At 49.8% G+C, this 21643-nt stretch overlaps 2 long non-coding RNA genes across 2 annotated transcripts in view; one reads left to right on the top strand and one right to left on the bottom strand.

The window, feature by feature from the left end:
• The window catches only part of LOC139050677 (uncharacterized), a 197773-nt gene that overhangs the window by 5701 nt on the left and 170429 nt on the right, over positions 1 to 21643 (top strand). The window lies entirely within an intron of this gene.
• Positions 9568 to 11305, bottom strand: LOC139050607 (uncharacterized). The gene is made up of 3 exons (XR_011508971.1): positions 11164 to 11305; positions 10227 to 10338; positions 9568 to 10015 (listed from the first exon to the last, which is right to left on the bottom strand). It is a non-coding gene; the product is annotated as an uncharacterized lncRNA (long non-coding RNA).

Raw genomic sequence — 21643 nt, 5'->3', positions numbered from 1 at the left:
GGAGCGGCTGGCGACAACTCTCCCCTAACAATGGGACGGCTCTGCCTTAAATCCCTTTTTGGGCGTCCCATCGTCGGCAGGAACGAGGCAGGTCCGATGCGGACGTTCAACCGCTTCGCTTCGCTCTTTCGTCGAAGCAGTCCAGGCTGCATCGACCCTGTCTCAACGGCGAGGGTCAGAAGTTCTGTGGAATTCTGAAGGCTGCCAGTGGATTCGTCACGGTCCTCTACGTGTCCCCGGACAACAACTCGGTTCGACCCGCGGGAAGGGTTCGGCAGTTTCCTGGAACTTTGGCGGTTGTCACAATGGGCAGCCACTTCAGAAGAACGAGGTGGGCAGGGGGGAAGCGCCCGTTGCCTCCATGTAGGCGCGCAGTGTGGCACAACAATAATCGATGCATTATTTTAAAAAAATCTCTAACTAACCTTTAAAAATAGTTCCCTTATGGCCCGTACTGCAATATACAAATTCTAGCCGTGGAGTTCGCAAGGCGGATCCACTAGGAACGAATTCTCAGGATGGCACGAGTTTCGAGATTTTAATTTGCGAACTCTGCGGACAGATGCACTGGCGTTCCAGTTACTTTTGTGCTTGAATGCGTAAAACGACGTCTTGTTCGCGAAGTCTGCGGCTATCCATTACGTACGACCTCGATAAGTCTTTTAGTAGAGAGTTCTCCGCGGCGATCGTATCGCCAACGCCAACCGCTTGGGCGCCATCTGGTATGTGGAAATCAAATCACTTTCCCGGAGCGCCTTTTATTAAGCGTGACAGCCTCATAGCAGACGACTGATGGAGGCGATGACGACAGGAACGTCTTTGTCCTCGCGGAGCGATGACACTAAAAGGAAAGCAGATTTTATCACATATGTTTTGCCATTCCGACGAAGAACAAATAAGAAGGCCGAATTCGCATTAAATTAAATTATGGGGTTTTACGTGCCAAAACCACTTTATGTTTATGAGGCACGCCGTAGTGGAGGACTCCGGAAATTTCGACCACCTGGGGTTCTTTAACGTGCACCTAAATCTAAGTGCACGGATGTTTCCGCATTTCGCCCCCATCGAGATGCGGCCGCCGTGGCCGGGATTCGATCCCGCGACCTCGTGCTCAGCAGCCCAACACCATAGCCACTGAGCAGCCACGGCGGGTCCGAATTCGCATCGAAGCAAGCGACCTCAGCGCCGCCATGTTATTACGCCAGCCACGCATTGCCCGCCACGCTAGCTCCGAAAGCTAGCTGTTCAGCGTTCTGCGCATGCGCATTTCGAACCCGGTATTTGTACTTGGGCTAATTCGTTGCGCCACACCAAGCAAGCAGCGTGTTAAATGACCACCGGCAGGGTCCATGTCACGGCGGCAGCACAATAAATAAAAAGAATATTGAACTGAAACCACCGGGAGAGAGTCTAAAAGGTTCAAGTGACATTCTTGATTGTTACTGAAGCACACAGTACGCTTGTCGCATTTGTCTGAGAGGCCATGCAACGTTGGTAATGTTTGACAGAATGCTGCTTCACTATACGGAAGTCTTTGCAGATGGCACTTAAAATCAAATCTAAATTATATTACACTTCTTTCTGGGTCGGTGCTCATTATTTCGCGTCGACACCTACCATGGGCGGTTATTTTTATTTTTTTTATACAATGCTATCCCGTTTGAAAGAAATAAATAAACGGCGCGGTGCCAGGAGACAGTCGCCAGTGAAGCGCTGTGGGAAAACTCTGGTCACCGCTTTCCTCCCGATCGTTCCGACCTGGAAAAACCTCGCTGACGCACCGGCATCGAAGTCGCCGCGGCGCACGTGTATACGTTTCTTTTTTTTTTTCCGTCATTGAATCGGGCAAAGCCCGGCCTCCGAGATTCAAGATGTTCCGATCTCGAAGGCCACTCGAGGAAATGGGCAGGCGGGACGCGAGCTTCCGCGCTGACCGACCGCCGCGTTTCGCCGACGTGATCGGCGTGGGCGAGCCGTCGTGGCTGCCGCCGGCGGCGCCGGGCACGCTGAGCGCCATCTTTGATTGAAGGAGAGTGAGAAGGCGAGGGTCCCTGTCGTCGTCGGGCGTCTGCTCGCTGCGCACGAGAAAAAAAAGGAGGGAGGGCCGCTTTTGCCGGGACTAGAAAGAGAGGGGCGAAGAGAAAGGTGGTAGGGGGGGGGGATGTTCGCGACACTTGTTGGAAGTGGATCCCGGCGTCGGACGTCCCGCCAGAGGTTGAGGAGGAGGAGGCTCTCGGCTGGCGCGCTCCTGGTGCACTTCTTGGGGCGCTGCTTTCGCCAACCCTTCTCTCTCTCTCTCTCCCTCCTTCGTTCTTTCTCGAAGCGCGGGTCATTCTCTCTCCGTTTACTCCTTTCCAGCCCTGCGTCTAGTCTGGGCTCTCCTGCACGGACCGCTGGTGCACTGCTTTCGACCGGGCCGTTCTTCTTTCATTGTCTCTAACTGTATTTAATTAAACACGCCGCGGTTACCAGTGGCTATGGGGCGGCGCTGCCGAGCCCGAGGTCCTGGGTTCGATGCCTACCGCGTTGCGATGGAGGTGGAATGCAATAACGCTCGTTGTACTTGGATTTGGGTGCACGTTAAACGAACCCCAGGCGGTCGAAATTATTCTGGAGTTCCCCACTACGGCGAGCTTCGTAACCATGTCGTGGTTCTGGCACCGCAAACCCTAGACTTCAATGAATTTTGAACTCTTCTTTAAAGAGAGGGTGTTGCATGTATGTGACGTCAGTTACGCTCTTTCTTTGACATGATATTTATGCGCATCATGGTCACAACACGAACAGCGATAAGCAGAAAAAAAACACACACAGGATCATCGCTTATAAAACTCGCGTACAGGACCTATAGAGTGTCCCCGCTACATAAATGTTTATAAAATTTCACAGTTGCAAATGAGGCATCGTGTGCCCCATTCCAAGCACGACACTTGTGTACATGGGCACAGGAACCACAAAAACACAAAGGCACAGGCAAACTGCTGCTTTGCTGGGTTGCTAATTCTAACGGGTCGAATCGTCGGCCTTCAAAGCTGGGACTCAATGGGGAACAGCTTCATTGTGCTGGCATGACGTGCCCAACGGAAGGTCGTGTATAAATGTATGTTATTGATTATTGTGCCCCCTTTACCGTATGACAATTCACGGTGCCGAGTTAGTTTACTCATGCCGATCTGCCGTCCCCAGGAGAGGAGCGACATGATAAGAATAATTTTGTGCAAAGATATGTTGGTTGGCGGCATGGTGAATTACTGAGAGCAATAGTGAATGGAAAATGACAATATAGATACCTGCCATGTGTCACGAGGCGAGTAAATGATTTTTTTTTTTTTGTCCCTCATCCCACCGCTGTCATTCTTTAATTTGACGGTCGCAATAAAATATTGCTTGGCCTCGACGTTTTGGTAGTCTTTCGCTTGTCTATTTTTTTAAAGCATAGGCATACACGGGAAACACAGGTTTTATGGGACATGTTTCTCTGTCCATTAAAGGAGATTTGAACATTAGCGGCGTCCGCCAATGACTATTTGTTCTCTATGAATACCGTTGCGGGGCAAACCAGGTGTTACTGCCTAGAGCGAAAATTGTTTCCGGTAATTACTGCTTCCGAGCGGAAAGAAAGTCGTTTGCCTTAGCCATTCCGAATCGTGATCTGTTCTCAAGCACATTCTTAATAAGCGTTCCCATCTGCGTTTTTCTTCTTTTTTTTGTAACAGCTTGCAATGACAAAGCAAAGAATGGCCTTGTATTTGCTACGTATAACCCGCGAGTCCGTGTTGCTGGCCCTTACAAGAATTGTAAAGCATTTTGTTGTCATGGCATTTTGTTGCTTTCAGTATGCATTCTGCTGGGGCGTAATTGAATATTAAGCATCAAGGCAGCTCGCGACATTACGAAGCGACTCTGGTGGTGTGAGGAGAGCATAGTTCGCGAAATCGTAGAATAGAGAGAGAGAGAGCTCTCGAGCCACGTCAGCTGGGTCGGGGCTTTTGACCTTATGTATCAAGCATCGTGTTCTATTGTTTTCGCTTCTGCGGAGAGACTGCGTGTGGAGAGACAATCCGCGATTCTACGTATGTCACGTGTCGACCGCGTGATCCGGGCGTGATACGAGGACAGTGTCAAAGCAAAATACAATTGACTCTCGGAGAGAGAGAGAGTGAAAGAAGCGAACCAGTACAGGTGCCACACATGCTGCACGAAACTGTAACCTTGTCGACACTGCGTTGGTTTCCCGAGTCTCTCTTTAATTTCTACTTTGTATCCATAGCAGTAGAAGCAGTCGCGCGAGAGGGCGCGGTACGAAGTTGTGTACAGTGAACATGTGAACAGTGAACAGCAGCCTACCGCTGCCAACATATTGAAGCAGCTGCATCACATGAGTTACATGTGACAACTCGTGTGACGTTGTGGTACCTGGTACGTCACTTTGTTAACGTTGTGGTACTTGGCACGTGACTTTGTTGACGTTGTGGTACTTGTACCAGATAACACTCACTCAGTGTGTGGGTTAGTGGGCAAGGGCTGGGTGCTGTAGGCAAGCTCTCGGAAGAGCAGGGAAAAATACATATATATACATAAATTTAACGTAGACTCTTGCAAAAGCACATCGTGAATTTTAGTTGGTCTAATGAAAGTTTATTTAAGGATATATAGTAGACACAGCAGGAAATGTTTATAATTGGAACAACCAATTTGGAAAGGGAACGTCTACTAAAAATGCCTCTTCTCTTCCACCTTGCCATTTCTGCAGTTCTTGCAGTACTCTTGACGCCGTGAGAGAAATCGTATTTATTTCAAATGGCCCGTGACACTTCGTTTGAGCGCCACTTGACACGACACACGAGTTACTAACGACAAGTCAACAAATACTACAGGACCAACGTCTCGGAAGAACGCAATACGCTCCCCCACACAAAGCGCTCAATAAACTCCAGGCAAGGGACTGGCGCCGCCTGCAAACTAACGCATACCCACACTTGTGTCGTCTACACGCAATCTCCCCAGACAGTTATACGTCCTGGACATGTCCCTGGTGTAGCAAACACACAGCGACACTCGCGCACATAACACACGAATGCACCGACCGTCCGGGCGACGCAATTTCGCCACGAGTCACAACACACACACTCACTACGTGGTCTTGAGAGGCGAGACTCTCCGAACTGGACCTGGGAAGCCAACTGGCGACCCTCGACCAGGCCCGGCGAGCCGCGAACGCCAGTGGAGCCCTGTCACAGGGAACCACCCAGGAATAAACCGTGCAACGGTTTCTGCAATAATAAAGTTCCTCCTCCTCCTCCACATGGCTCGTGCGTGAGTGCTGGATGATTGGGCGATTACTGCACATGTTTCCAATAGAACACGTGGGCTTGCAGCTTCGCCTCGTAGTTTCGGAGAGTTTTCCGGCTTGTGCGCGCGTTGCACGGACATTTTCTCGCGTCTTGAGTCACTGTGCTATTTAGCTTCTCGTTGAGCCTCTGTGCTTCCTTTAATGACGTCGTCTATGAGGTTGCTTATCAAGCCGTTTTTGGCGCACTTGCTCATGACAGGGCACAGCGACGCAACGCTCTTAGGAGCGTCTCTTTTCGAGCATTCTGAATCATCAATGTACGGTCGGTAAAACGATCCAAAGCCACGGTCTGATTATGAGGCACGGCGTTGGGGCGTAGTCTGGATGAATTTTTTTACCGCGTGATGTTCTTTAACGTGCGCCCTATGAACGGTGCACGAGCTGTTTTTCTTTTCTTTTCCTTTTTTTTTTCATTTCGCCCTCACTGAAATGGTGTCGCCGCGGTCGGGACTCGATCCCGCGACCTTCTGCTTGGCATGCGCAGCGCGATGGAGTAAGCCACCGTGGCGGTGGCGTTCAGTTGGTAGCACAATTTTTTTCAAGGCCGCGGCTCTCATTAGCAGAGGATTCCATCAGAACTTCTGCAGTTTCAGGGAAAGGGGGAAAATATATGTGTATTCCGCTTAGAATGAATGCGACGGCAGAGACACCCGGCGGCATATTAGTGACGTCACGCCCGACACCCAAAATGCAAGACCACTCCTTTACATCCTTCGCTCTCTCTCTCTCGGTTTCAGGTTAACGCCGCGGCGGCCATGATTTAGGGCGCGACGCCGTAGTCGTTACACACGGGCATACCCGCGAGTGTCTTTGCGCCCGCTCCCAGCGTTCCTAACCAGCCCTTTAATCTCTGCTAATTGGTGCCCGGTGTCAGTACTCGTTTATCTCCTTCTTTGCTTTTCTTCCCTCCATCCTCTTCTTTCACGTCTTTTTTTTGTGTGCGCCAGCATTTTTCATTGCCATTTGTTTGTTGGTGTCAATGCGAGACAAAGTGGTGCCGTTCTCGGAGGCCGTGCAAATAACGCGCAATGCGAAACAATGTGGTGCCGTTCTCGGAGGCCATGCGAATAACGCGGGCCGATCCTGACACAGGCACAGGATGTGTGCCCTCAAAATCGTATAGCTACATACTGAACGCACGAAAGCAACGTTCCCGCGCACACGCGCGCGAAATCGTCGCCAATTGTTGCATTTATAACGCTTAAAATTGTTTGAAAAATTATCCGTTTGAAAAGTCGGAAAGCCGTTTGAATCCAGAAGGACGAAGTTTAGCCAAGTCCCTGCAGGGAGCCCATAGAATAAAGAACAACTTTAGAGAAGGGAAACTGTACCTTCCACAGTGGTTCGAAAATAAGAAGCGGCAGCGCATGGAACTTAGTGGGGAACCCGACAGATGGCGCTACTTAAACAGGAAGCGGAAATTCTTTTTTTTAGTACACTATTCAATATGGCCGCTTTACAGCGGTAGCGTACGCTGGGTACGCGCCGTGTTCGCGTCGCTGGCTTTGCGGCATGCCTCAGCTGCCGCGTTTTAATGGCCAGGAGACTAAAGAGCCTCTACTGACGCCCATACAAACAAGCCACAAGTGAGTGAACAGGACGTGAGACTTTATTGGCAGAATAAAACCAGTGCACCTTCTCATACAAGATCAGAAATAAAATTTGCATGTCGAGATGCGCTGAAACCATTAACGCGAGCTCGTAAACTGCTCACTTTCGTCGCCGCACATGGCGATCTGGTAACGAGCGACAATCAGTAGCGCAAGTAAATTGGGCAGTGCACCACCTGTTTGCATTGACAATCGCCGTAACTTGCATTGCGAAGCAATCGGGTGACGCAAGGCATCTGCTGCCGCAACCAACACAGCGACATGGACTAAACGGCATTTTAGCGTTCCCGCCTTTCCAACCTGCACGTTTCTTTTTGTTCTTTCGGGGGCCGCTAATGTGCAACTCATAGTTGGTGCCCCACATTCTCCATGTGGGCATCACCATTTTGCAGCCACTTTTGCAGGCCTTTCCACCCATGTGGCTATCAACTTCGGACCATGTAATAACGTGTGCTGTCTCCGCTCACGCCACATCACGGCCGATGAAGGCCCACAAGCATAATCGGCCGGCGGCTGCAGCAAGAAATGTCGAATGGGGAGAGCACCAATTACGGTGCATGTAAATTGGGAGTCTTTGTCGCTGTGTGGACTGCAGGAGCAGATGGTTACCTCGGGAGACTGTTGCCCATGCAGCTAACCAGGTCGCCACATCGAAGAAACATAACACGGCGACCATTATCAAATTAGACTCTGCATTCAATCACCGCATAAGGTTCAGACAATATACTGTACATTGGCTAAGATCCACATGACAACAGTGGGCATTCACGCACTACAAGTTGCATACAGCACATTCAGCTATCCGACTTCAGGCACAGTGCTTGCCTACGTCGCACATGGTGGTCTAGTAACGAGTGACAACCAGTAGCACAAGCAGATTGGACAGTGCCCCACCTGTTTGCAATGACAGTCACCGTAACTTGCACTGCAAATCAATCGGGTGACGCAGGCACCTACTGCCATAGCCAACACAGCGACGTGAACTACCTGGCATCCTAGTGTTACCTCCTTTCTTACATGCACGTTTCTTTTTGTTCTTTCAGTGGCCACTAATGTGTCGCTCACACTTGGTGGCGCACCTGCTCTCAATATGGATGTGGTCTGTTTTGTGGGAATCGCCAATTCGCAGCCACTTTTACAGGCCTTTCCACCCATGTGGATATCAACTTCATACACTTCAAACCATGTAATCATGTATGATAGTCTCTGTTCACGCCAAATCATGTACAAAGAAGGCCACAAGCACACTTTACCCATGGCTGCAGCAGGAAAGGACAAACAGGGAGCACCAATCACAGTACATGTAAACAAGGAGTTCGTGTCACTGTGTGGACTGCAGGAGCAGGTGCTTACCTCGAGAGGCTGTTGGCCAATACAACTAAACAGGCTGCCACATCCCAGAAATGTAACATGGCAACCATGACCAAGTGGGACAACATTGAAACAAGATTATGTAATCAAATCACTTCAGCATACTCTAACATAACGCTCAATCTATACATTGGCACTATGCATTGGCTGCGATCTACATGACAACAGTGAGCATACACGCACATGGGCTGCTTGCGGCACATTCAACCGTCCGACTGTAGGCATAGCGCTTGCCTTCGTCGCACACTGCAGTCTGGTAACAAGCAACAACCAGCAGCACAAGCAGATTGGACAGTGTGTCCCACGTGTTAGTATCGACAGTCGGCGTTGAATATGAGCAACTTGCATTGCGAAACAATCGGGTGACGCAAGCATCTGCTGCCACAGCCAACAGCGACATGGAGTGCCCGGCATATTAGCGTTACCGCCTTTCCAACCTGCATGTTTCTTTTTGTTCTATTGCATGCCACTAATGTGTAACTCACACTTGGTCCGCCACATTCTCCATATATGGACATGGTCGGTTTTGTGGACATAACTATTTTGCAGTCCTTTCCACAAATGTGGATATCAACTTCATACGCTTAGAACCATGTAATTATGTATGAGTTACATACATACGCCAAATCATACATACATACATACATACATACATACATACATACATACATACATACGCCAAATCATGGCTGAGGAAGGCCACAAGCAAAATTTGCACACGGCAGCAGCAGGAAAGGACGGAACGGGGAGCACCAACCACGGTGCGTGTAAATTTGCAGTCTATGTCACTGTGCAGACTGTAGGAGCAGGTGCTTGCCTCGAGAGACTGTTTCCCAGTGCAACTGACCAGGCTCCCACACATGAGAAACGTAACACGGTGACAAGTACCAAGTCGCACAGCGCCGAAACCATATTCTGCAATCAATCTCTTCAATGTAGCTTGCACAAAAACACAGGCTGTCGAGCAAGAATAGCAATCCTGAATGAGACTAGGAATTCAATATGGGAATGAGAAAGCTTGCATTCAAGAAAGAAGCCACTCTACCTTGCAAGCATTGAAAGCCAAAAACATTAACAAAAGTTAAATGCTACATAGCACACAGTGTAAAGGTTAATGCAAGACACACGCCAATGCCGCATCAGCTATTTCAGGAGAGGAATTGCACATGGCAACATACACTAGAAAGAACTGCTACACATATGTTATGCTACTAGACAGTGACTGGCATTAAGTATGAGCAAAGAATCGGTTGACCTTTAATGTTTGTATGAGGAATAGGAATGATCTCTAACAAAAGTGTGGAATGAAGAAGCGTGCATTCATTGAAACAAAATTATACTTGGCAAGAATTGGCAAGGCCAGGGAGCTCCCTAAGGAAGGGCAAGCTGACAGAACACTCTTAGCCAGCGTCGTCTGTGCTTGTTCAGAGGTTGCAGGTACATCTGAAGACAAATAATTTTTGTTGTTGAGGTACCTGGATGACTCGGCCAATATCCGTGCTGGTGGAATGATGGCGTAGGCTCTTTTCACTCTTGAAACAGTCGTCCGTAGACTTGATATCTCATCCAAATAATTCTGGAATGGCTTCTTTGTTCGTGGTCTTGTGAATTCAGCTCCAGCCCCTTCCTGTTGGTGTAGATGGGGGCTCCCGTGATGACCAAGATGTACTTGGCACAGACTCTGTTGGGGCAAAACAATGGCACATGAGATACAGCAAAGATTATCCAAAGTCATGTAGTGTTTTCTTTTATGTTCGAACTAATTATGCTGAACTGTAAACATGAACAAATGTTCATATCGTCTGCTACAAACAAATGACATGTATCTCAAGACTAGCAAGCCAATACAGCATATATCAGGCATATTTATTTCTGAACCAGGTGTTGTTTACCTTGTAGTAGCAGCCAAAGTCCACACAATGACCTTGTTGTAGCAGGCAGCAGCTTCTGTTTAGTGCATGGAGTGTGTTGCTTTATACTGGTGCCATCCTCATTACTGCATGTCTGGAACAGAAATTTTGACTGCATCAGAAATTGAATAAGCACAATTTTGCAATATAAAATGCGAAACAGTGCGACATATACATTGCAACGGTTTGTGACTACAGAACACATGCAAATGTACACTGTTTGTTCTAGGGCGCTTAAGCAGCATGGTAAATAAATATGGTTACTCTCCGTAAAATCGATGTCTGCGTAACTACAATGCATGTCAACAGCTTAAGTATTATTAAGATCACAAATGAGAACATTTGTGCGCTCGTTTATACACTAGAAGAGATCACACTGCTGATTTCACAAGCAAATAGATGAAAGACGTGAAGCTATTAGAATTGATGCATTCTTTTTGTGCATGAACGTGATGCACCGCTTCACTACTGCAAAAATAGATGTCCTGAGGTAAGCCAAACTGAACAGCAAGAACATTTGGAACCAACAGGTACGAAATATGGGTGAATTATCATGTGTGCAGCTGTTTAATACATTAAATTCAAGCTTCAGTTTATCAAAAGGTTATTCGGTTCTGTGAACGAAAGAAGTTGCCGGCGGACTCGAAAAAGAAATATATATTGATAAGGCAACTCAGTCACTTATGGCTACGGCTAAAACGAGATGAAAAATGTGACGCGCGTTCCGATATCGTTTCTCTTTCGTGAATGTGTGCATAATGATGGTCCCGCAACTGAAAGTTTATTTCGGAAACAGCAACGGAGGGTCCTGACTGCCCTTATGTAATGCAGCATCTAGTTCGTTAACTTACCTCCGCCTGTAAGTTAACGAGACGAATAAATTACATAGCGATTGAAGCAGTGATGTTAAACGACTCACCGGTATTGCTGTCCCCAGTCGCAGCAGGACCCGGCTCCCATTTCGATGCAGACGTGTTCCACATGGCTCACGACTGAAACCTAGCTTTCAGGCTTACACCCTAAGTTAAATAACGCGAGATATCGAAGCGCAATAAACTGGTGTTAGCACAAATTAACCAACCAATGTACGAACCAAGGAATCCGTACCTGCCGTGCACGCGAACATACCGGTAAAAATTTTAAATCCAGGCCAGAGGTCATGTGGGAGGTCGATGATGCTGAACGCTATTTTGCGTTTAAAATGACAAAAAACAACAAAGTTGGTAATGAAAAGTACAATGTAAAATTAGGAATTATACTTTTGTAGTCTTTATCATGCGATAAAAACGCTTCGTTTACTGTTGAAGAAAGTTTGAAGGTTAAAATTGCGCTTACTACGGCGCCTCTAGCGGGAGATAATGCGCTCAACGGGGAACCTTTTTAATTGGCGTACTATGCCTGTTTCTTTAGCAGCGCCGCGCGGTCGATTTTTTCGCCCTCTGTGGCCATTAGTTGAACTTGAGAGTGTGCCACCCCTGGGGAGCCGTCGTTCCCGTGCTGACTGAACCGCCATACTTTTACCTACGGCCGCAGACACTTAAGGATTCCACATGTCATAATAATAATAATAATAATAATAATAATAATAATAATAATAATAATAATAATAATAATAATAATAATAATAATACAGAAAAGAAAGAAGCATCGCTTGGAATGCTCCCTAAATATGTAACAGCGGCACTGCTCACTCTAGTAATATTTGATGAAAGCTCTGCAGATGCTGGTGCCGATGCACAATATGCATCCTGCCAAGGAAGCTTGAAAACGCGTGCGGGACCCGCGGGTCGGGGCCGATAAATGCTGTCGCATTAAAGCCGCTATGGTATATTACGAATATTGGCATCCTGTCGCGATCTAGACAGCCTAACCGGTGATGTTCGCGTGTGCTTTTGTTGTGCGAGGAGAGAACATTGCGAGGGGTACGGTGAAGAGAGAGAGAGAGTGAAAGAGGGACGAACCACATTTATTGAGCTGGTCAGAATATCCTTATTTCATGGAGCCATGTGTCGTCTTGGTGGAGCATCACGTGGTGTTGAGTGGAGACATGCGAGTTTGTGACGGCACCCGCCGTGGTTGCTCAGTGGCTATGGTGTTGGGCTGCTGAGCACGAGGTCGCGGGATCGAATCCCGGCCACGGCGGCCGCATTTCGATGGGGGCCAAATGCGAAAACACCCGTGTGCTTAGATTTAGGTGCACGTTAAAGAACCACAGGTGGTCGAAATTTCCGGAGTCCTCCACTACGGCGTGCCTCATAATCAGACAGTGGTTTTGGCACGTAAAACCCCAAATATTATTATTATTATGTGCCTTCTTGGCGGAGCATCACGTGGTGCTGAGCGGAGACATGCGAGTTTGTGACGGTGTCGGGCGCGCGGACAGCTCTTTCGGCGTCGGCGAAAGCTCGGGCAGCGCGCCGGCGACGCTTTTTGGAGCTGCCGCTGATGTGCGCCATTAGTACTGGCGCAGTGGGCGGATCCCGTCCGTGTTCGCGGCACCGCGCTCATGGCGGAAAGAGAGAGAGAGAGAGAGAGAAAAGCGAAAGTGGAAAGAGGGATTCGAGGAAGTAATTTCGGCGCCCGTTGCAACAAACGCTTGAGTCATGACGGCGGTGGTCGGTGGGGCTCCGCTTTCTTTTTGGGAAAAAAAATGGAAAGAGAGTGAAAGGTTTGAAAGGAAAAGCAACGAAAGCGGGTCAGAGAAAGAAAGAAAGAATTGGCAGAAAAAACGTCGCGGGGGGACGGCCGGTCGCCAGCGGAGCCGGCGCGGATACGGCGGGCGAGAATGTGACTGAAGCGAAGGGGCGGCGGCGTTGAGAGAGGGAGAGAATGAGCCGAATGAAAAGGGAGTCGAAGAAACACAGACGAATGACTCTCTTAAAACCCTTCCGCTCGCTCTCGTGGGCGCTCGGGCTTGCAGGAGCAGCACCCTGCCTCGCCGGGGTGCATGTCGCGTGTGTGTTCGTTCCGTTTTCGGAGAGACCCTTCTTTCGGGACGCCCGAGTCGGGGAAAAGCGCGTAGGTTTCTTCTGTCCCGTACGCGTGGTTGCACCGACTTTCTCTCTCTTTAATATATATGAACGTCGTCGACCTTGAAAACCGTTGAAAAATGTGGTGGCCAGCCACAAAGCGGCGCGACATAATCAACTACATATACGGCTTTCCCTACGGCCAGTTAGGGTGTGGTTTCACCAAGAGGCGTACGTGTCGTCACAGCGCGACACAGGTGAAGGTCGTGGTCACGTGGGTGGCAGGACATGGCGACCGACGTTTTTGGCACTCGCTGCGGCTCTCTCCCTGTCGTCCGCGGGGTCCGATGTAGCTGCCCGTGACCGCGACACCAGATGGTGGTAAAGTACGGGACTTCCTACACTGGCATGTCTTCTCAGCAATTTGAATACAGTTCGTGTGCAATAAAATTTAATGCATAGTTGCGCTGTAAAGAAGGCACTGCTGTGGCTCGGGTTGTAGCTGAACGCAGGTCAGCTGACGTTAAGCAGGAACGGGAGCGAGCTAAGACTATCACCTCAGCCAGTGCATTTGCAGATTTAAAAAAAGCGTCCCGATGTTTGTCGTTGCACTTGTCCTCTGTGGCGTGCAGCGATGCGGTGATACAGTAGCATGTTTTTTTTCTTTTTTTTATCGCGGCCTGCTTGGTTCAAAACAAAGGATCGCATGTCCGTTGCGCGATCTGTTCAGGTCGTCAGTTTGCTGCTGTAGGGCAAGCTGCTTTTGCCCACAGACGTCCAGCATACATTAGCCAGCGCGGTTCGTTGGGACCCGCACTTTTGTTTCTTCATGCTGAGAAGCTTTCTTCCCGAGAGACATGTAACGGTTTCATTTGTAGCTTCGGGGCATCCTGTTTCTCGTGGATAATGATTTTCGCCCGTTTCTCGAAATGTTCCTACTTGATGTGAAAGCGTACCTAGTCTGCACAATATGCTAGCAAATATTTGCTCGCCTTATCACTAATTTTCTTGCGTAGGCGGTAGACGATGAAGAAACGTCCACTAGTCCTCTACTATAGTTGTCCTTCGTATAGGGCAGACACTAACTAAACATCTGTTCTTGTCCTACTAGTCTTCCATGAACAGAAGGCACTAGCGAGACGTCTACGAGACTTACGGCTAGTTGTCTTCCGTAGACGGAAAACACCGACGAAAAGAAACGTCTACCAGCCTGCTACTAGTAGACTTCCGTCTGCTCGTCAGGATTGCCCGCGTCGCTCAGCGCTGCAAGCAAGCCCGCCTTTACTCGAAGTAGCACCAACTAAAGCCAGTTTTAATAGCCCTACTGAAAGCTTCCTCCAAGTTTCCCATTTCCACGAAAACCGAGTTTCTTTCGTTCTTGCGGTGAGCGCACTATTGCGTTTAGCGCGTATTCCCCTGCCCCCCCCCCCCCCCCACTTCTCTCGCCCAGTTGACGGGCGTACGTGCATTCCACGCGTACCCGAGAGCAGCACCGAGTCTAGGCGGTTGTGTTGAGTGGTCTGTGTTGGCGTTCCCGATAGATTGCACGCGTACACGCGCCGGATAGGGCTTCCGCCTGTTCCATTGTTCGCGGGCTCTCCCCTCTTTGAGCACCGAGGCAATCGTCGCGAACGCCCCTCGCCCTCTGCCGAACGCGGCCGCCATTGTCTGTCGTCGAGCTGCAGAATCGCCCCGGGCAATATGCCGCCGCGTCCTCGCACCACTTATCGCGCTGATGGCTCCAGTTATTGTTTATAGTATCTACATTATCGGGCTGCCACCTCCGTTTCGTTCTATTCTTTTTTTCATCGCTACATTGTCGGGACATTTCGGGAGAGAGAGAAATACAAGGGAGGAAAGGCAGGGAGGTTAACCAGACGCCCGTCCGGTTTGCTACCCTGCGCTTTAGCAAGGGCTATAGGGATGAAAAGGAGACAGGAGAGAGAAAGCACGGTTTCGCTCAAATTGGGAGGTTCGCACCGAGCCTACAAGTGGTCACCAGGACCTGTTGACTTGAAGTACTGCAGTAACGCTTTCGTGGCTTTCTGTGCCATTGGGGCGAACTGCCATGGTCCAGGGGTCTTCATTTCCGAAAATGGTCTACGAGTTCAGCTGGTTCAATGCTGCCCGGAGATCTTCACGCACGACGTCGTCGTACTGGTGACAGAGACATGTGTTCAGTCGTTTCTATGGTTCGACAAGAGTCGCACATGGGCGTATCCCCCATTCCAATGCGGAACAAGTGGGCCTTCGTAAATGCCACCCCGAGCCAGAGGCGGCACAAAACTGTAGCCTCAGAGCGGGAAACTTTTGATGACACTTGTAGCTCTAGGAATGGATCAAGTCTATGAAGATGACACTTTGTGAGGTTGAGAGGAGGCCAATATTTGTTCCTTCGTAGCTTTAGCCACGGAATGAAGCTTTCTTGCAGCGTCGCTTAAGCTTAATTGACGGTTTGCAAAATAGTGAGCGCCACCTGGCGCACAACAGGCAAAGCTGCAGTGCTCTGCGTGCGAGAGTATGTGGTTTGAGAGCGAGTTTCGTTTCTCGGTTGCTGCATGGCATCTGCAGCGGCAACCGCGTGCGTTCATGGCATCAAAAACAATTGAAGACGCCGTCAATCCGTTCCAGTTTTCGTACATGTCATAGACCTCCGACTTCTCGAAGCATACCACTCAATCTGATCGCGTGTGGCAATATCTGCTTTCTATAACTACCACTATTCGCCAGGCTCATCGAGGCTCGGCACTGAAGGACGATTACGTTAACAATATCGTATATTCCGAGGCTGCTGATGCTAGCACGGGACTGATGCGAGCGAAATACACTCCTTCAACAAAGAGCGGAGAGCGCGTCGTTGAAACACGCTGTCGATGTGTCGCCGAGTGTCCACACTTGGTTTCGCAGACTGGCCGCGCGCAGCTACCACCGTGCAAGGTTTGCTTTTTGCTGCCGACACAGTATAGAGAGAACCAACTCTGCAGTCTTTTAACCGCGACATAATCATCCAGACGCTAAAATACTCACGAAAATAAGCACTTTATGGCCCGCTCCGTTTTCATTACAAGCGCCGTCGGCTGCTGCTTCGACAACCGGGAGCTAGGCCTGCCGGCTCGAGCGATCGGCGCCTGCCGACGAAGTCAGCGCGCCGAGCGTGATGTTCCGCTTAGGAGAGTTTATCCTACTAATATAACAAAGCAAAGATTCACGTAGCTATTTGACTTGTTACGACGGTCCTTTTTTCGCGCACGGCAAATACGGGAATGTCTCAAACGACGCGCCGTTCTCTCGACTGTATACGCACTAATGGCCATCGATGAAGACGGTAGGCCTCGCTCGCTGGCCGTGGGTGTCGCCGGTTACGAAGAAGCTTCTGCTGGGAATGAAACACATAGTTTTCTGCGAGCTCTTCGACTCATGTATCAATATTAAAAGGCTAAATAAGAAATACATTTGGCTATCTGTACACCATCGGCAGAAAAGAGCAAACCAGCTGAACTCCGCCTCACGGTGGTCGCTCCGCGCTGCCCGTTGGTCGCACCAACTGCCCTCGAATGGTGTGTTTCGATCACTTCAGTGGCGTAGTACTAGGCGCTGATTGTCATATGAGGCGCACTTTCGACATAACTTTATAATATTTAGTATAATAACATGTCAGCGACAACTGAGTGACACCACTGCGCGTTCGCAATCGCTGTCCGTCTTCGTCCAGCTTGAGCTTTCCCTGTTCCGACAAAATGCGGCTGCGTTTAAGGGTGTCTCGAAGCTTGCAGGCCGAAATAACCTCGCAGCGCTGGCATATGACAATTCAGTAGCAGCAAATAGCGCGTTGAGAACCGGCTCTGCGAGGAGCGAGCAAGTTGTGTGCTGTGATGGCATCTCCGGCCGTCGCTTATCCATGCTGCTTTCCTCGCCGGATAGCTCTTCTCGGACGGAAACTGTAATAGACTCGTGCTCCGTCTGCTAGTGAAACACTTTGTGCACAATACGCAACACAACGAGCCGTCCTTTTCACGAAAATACCGCGATCATAACCACCACAAACCGTCGTCTCAAGGCGCGCTATAGCTGCGTTGGTTGTTCGCCTGCTTCTCGTACCTAACCATGTAGAGGGCGCTCGTGACAGCCGTGTTCACGCATGCGCAACAGTATTTTTGCAAACCGTTCATTCACACTAGGCTAACACCACAACGTTTTCGGTCTGCCGGTTGTCGGCGACATCGTTTTTTTCGTTTGTGTCGGCGCCTTTGTCACAATGTACCAACGCCGACAAGCTACCGACGGTCGGCGGGGAGGGGCGCAGACATGAAGGAAAAAACGCTGTCCCCGACAGTCGGCAGACCGAAGTCGGCGCTGTGTTGGGCCTTTTGGGGTAAAGAAATTGCAACTGCTCGGGCTTCTACATGGGCGGACCGGGCGGATTCGCCAGCGAGGTCATTACCAACAATGCTTGTGTGTCCAAGTAGTCACTAAAGTACAATTTCATTGCCTTTAGCGATAGCCTTATGGTGCTCCTCTCTGATATGACAGCTGCTCGTGAGTCCTGTTATACAAGGCAAAATACAGACTCCGAAGTGCTGCCTTAGAGTCGCAAAAGATCACCCATTCCCGATATGCGTCTTGCAGGAGATATATTGCAGCAGCACGCAGGACAGCAAGCTCTGCTGCCGTTGATGTCACGTGTAACAATTGGAATTTCGTTGTAGTTTTCGTAGCCGGAACGATCGGCCAGCGGGGTCAGAGAACTTCGAGCCACTCCCGCTATCCAGCGACGAATCCCTTCGGCTTTGTGGAGCTGACAGTATAGGTCCCTCCGGACAGACCAGTGGCGGCGCCATTGTCGGAGAGTTTAGTGGATGCCGCTTGGCCGCAGACCACGACGACGGGACCGACAAATTCGTGGCAAAGTGCGCGATTCGTGGCTAGGCCGGTGGCTAGACGCCCCAAGCAGCGTGTCAAACGAAACAACTAATCGCCGGGCTATTCTAGTGACGAGGCACACCGACTTTTGAACCCTCCTGTCAGCTAAAGCCCCCTCCGTGCCCCTTTTCGCCGCAAAAGCGGCGGCGCTTGGATGGTTGGGCTTTAGTGTGAACGGGTTGCCCCCTCCCGTCTCTGGGTCATTGGACCGTGTGTTGCTGAGAGCACTTGTCACACCGTGTTCAGCGCGTAAAGGCGCCGGTGGGATTTCGAGCACCTTAACTCTGCAGGTCTTCGGCGAATTCGCACGCTCCGATTCGAGGAAGGTGTGACCATCAGTTTTTTTCTAGCCTAGGGTTCTAGGGAAGACAGTGGGGATATTTCATTTCATTTATTATACCCTGAAGGCTTTTGAAGGCTTCACTGAGAAGAGTGGGTTACAGGTAAATTCAAACACTAAGTATTACAAGAAAAAAAAATACTACATATAAATACAATTTGACAAATAATTGAGTAGGAATGTAGTGAGCAATTACAAAAGCTATTAAAAAACGACAAGATATACAAGTACATGAAAACGCATTCTAGCAAGTATTGTTGGTTAAGGCATCACGAAACAAGAAATATCGCTGATGGATACAATGTTTGCGGGAAGGTGGTTCCACTCTAGTGACGTCTGAGGTACGAATGACTGGACTTTCCCAAATAAGCGAACTTTCTAGGCTCCTTTTGTGTGCTTCCATTCATTCGCGCTTGTCTGTTGAGACGTAACGTTCTCCCGTCTTCCTCATGTAATTATTTGAGCTGAACCCTAGAGCTCTTCGTTCTCGATGAGAACCTGCCACAACGTCCCCTACATGGATGAGACGGATGACGGCATGGGCCAGCTACCTCCTTTTGATATGCGCGACTCCAGCTCCGAGCTACTCGTTAGCCATAAACCAGGTTTATCTCATACTTCACAAAGTTTGGGGTCCGTTGCTGGGATATAACATCGCGAGTCCTTTCTAGCTGTCATAAGATTATTCAGCAAAGAAAGAGACCAAGGTCTGCATGCTAGTTTACGGGTGACCATACACGTATAGAACATTTGCGACAGGAACAAGTTAATCAAAAAAAAAAAGAAAAAAAAAGGCCAGACGGAAAACTCGATTCCCACCCTTTTGTCAAGCTTCCGAAAGTAGATCTCGTCACCTTAAACTGTCTTTTCGATGCACTGGACGCTAAGCTTTGAAATGCCCACTCTCCGTAATTTTTTTTCCATTTCTCGCAGAGGAACGTTGGAACGTGTATTTCCCCCCAAACTTCCGCAACGAGCGTCGTCGTTTGGTTCCCACGAGGTTAAGGGTTAGGACAGGCGACGAACCACCAACCTGCTTGTCGTTGAACCGAAATGTTTCACTCACCGGCGGACCTTTCCCATTGATCGTCGAGCGAGATACAGATCAATGGGTAGCCTTCTCTCGCCGCGACTACGACGTGACAAAGTGTCGCCGTATATGCGGTCGTCGCCGAATGAATAAGAAGCTCTCGTTCTGTCTGACCTGCCACGCTACCCTTGCAACTCAGTTTTCCCATCGGACAAGCTCTTGTTTGGCGAGAATCTTTAATCGGGCGTATCTCACGCTCTTCAGCGCAACCGTCGCCGAAAAGCTCTCCCACCAATGGATCCTTTCTTTCACGCCCTGACCAGTGAAGCGTCCAAGACTGCCCACGTTCCCGAAACTTTTTTTTTCGCAGACCCGAAGCGCAAGCTGGCATTCATTACTGTCCGAGTCCGATGAAGAGAAGACAGCCCCTCGGAAGTGGTCAGTGGCGAAATAATAGCTTCACAGGGCGCTGTAGAGTTATAGGTTCGAAGCAAAGTGCGAGAAAGACAAGGAAGAAAAACGAAGCTGCTGAGTGAGTCAGCGAGAGATAGATTCCGGTCTAAGATCGTCAATCGCACCCCCCCCAAACCTGTCCGCTGCTCGTCGGTTCCCATTGATCGGCAGCGTTCCAACTGCTGCTGTAGCTTCTTTCGCTTCGGCTCTTGACTGCGGTAACAGTGTTCCATCGTGGGAACCCTGTAACCTGGCGTCACTGACGGGTTCCTCAAAGCGGCTTAGAAGAAAAATTGCTTCACCGTCGTGGTCAAGACACAACTGGGAATAAAATAGTAATGTAAAAAGAAGAAAAAGAAAAAGATGTGGACCTCGATAGGGATCTGGACGGGCAGAAGCCTTTCAGTATAATAAGAAGCAGAAAGAAACCAATCCGGCCCCAATAATAGAGAGATGAGTGCTGCTCCATTGGAAACAGGTATTACTTGCGCTGCCAGAAAACTCGCGCTCGCGGGAAAACGACTTAATAAGGGAAGAAGAGAATGGATCCTGTGAAGCGCACGGGGATATGCATATCGTATATGTATAAAATAAAAAAAAAGCACTACTAGCCCCGGATGGGACAGGAACTCTGTAAAGAGGAGAGAGCTTTTAAGAAGCGTGCGTAGACGTATGTAAAGTAGCTCAAGCCAGAGGCCGGGCGGACGGATGGCGCCCGGCAGTCGCCCCACCACCACCGCCCGCCGCCGCCGCTTGTATAGCAGTTCGAAGCGTAAACAGGTTTCTGCTAGGGCGTGTAGTAGTACGCTGTCCGAGCCGGTTTCGGGAGCAAACCTACTACCCTTCCCCTCCCTCCCACCCCTCCCGTCTCCTCCACTCGTGCAAGTTTGCAGTCGTTCCTGTCCTCCTCCTCCTTCACCACCTCTTCGACCTCTCCCTTTCGCTCAGTACCCGGCGCTCTTTTGGTCCAGGTGCGCGCGCGACGACCGCGGAGAGCGGGTGACGCGAACGCGATGGGAGCGAACGAAGGAGAAAAAAAAGAAAAAATGAAGCGAGGCACCCTCTCCCCCGCGCGAGATGGAGTAGACGAGATACTTACTCCCTCGGAGTAGAAACGGGCCCCGTTTCGCGGGAGTGTGTGTTCGATCTTCCGCTCTTGTTTCCCTGCGGCTCGCGACGACGAGCCTCCGCGGATCTCGGGGCTCTTGCGCCAACGCCGGGACTCTCTTCGCGTGGGCTCGGAGGGACTCTTGTTCTCGCTGTAAGGGCCCGGTGATGCTCGCGCGCACCTAGGGTTGCCTGGCTTTGGCTTTCGTAAGATGTGCGCCACCGGAAACGTGCTCGCTGGAATACCCGTCCGCGGCAGTTGATTTCCTGCGCGATAAACTGACCCGCCTTCTTATCATAGCAGTTTCGAAAGTACGCTTTACGTGTGCCGATGCTTCGTTCTCGAGTAAACATTGCGAAGAAATCGCGTTTCGTAGCCTGCATTGTTGAATAAAAACACTTGGCGTCTTCGCTTGCCTGCTTGTCCAGAAAGAATAAAAAGCGCCATCTTGGGGGATTATTTCTGCTCGGAATTCATTCAGTGCGACAGCAACAGACTCTGAAAGTGGATTTCGCCAACTTCTCAAGAACAACCTTTTCCTTGCTATGCGCATGACGTTGTACTCGTTCACTATGCCTA

The sequence above is a fragment of the Dermacentor albipictus genome, chromosome 10 (genome assembly GCF_038994185.2).
Source record: "Dermacentor albipictus isolate Rhodes 1998 colony chromosome 10, USDA_Dalb.pri_finalv2, whole genome shotgun sequence".
NCBI classification, from domain to species: Eukaryota; Metazoa; Arthropoda; class Arachnida; order Ixodida; family Ixodidae; genus Dermacentor; species Dermacentor albipictus.
This window is presented reverse-complemented; position numbering and strand designations above follow the sequence as displayed.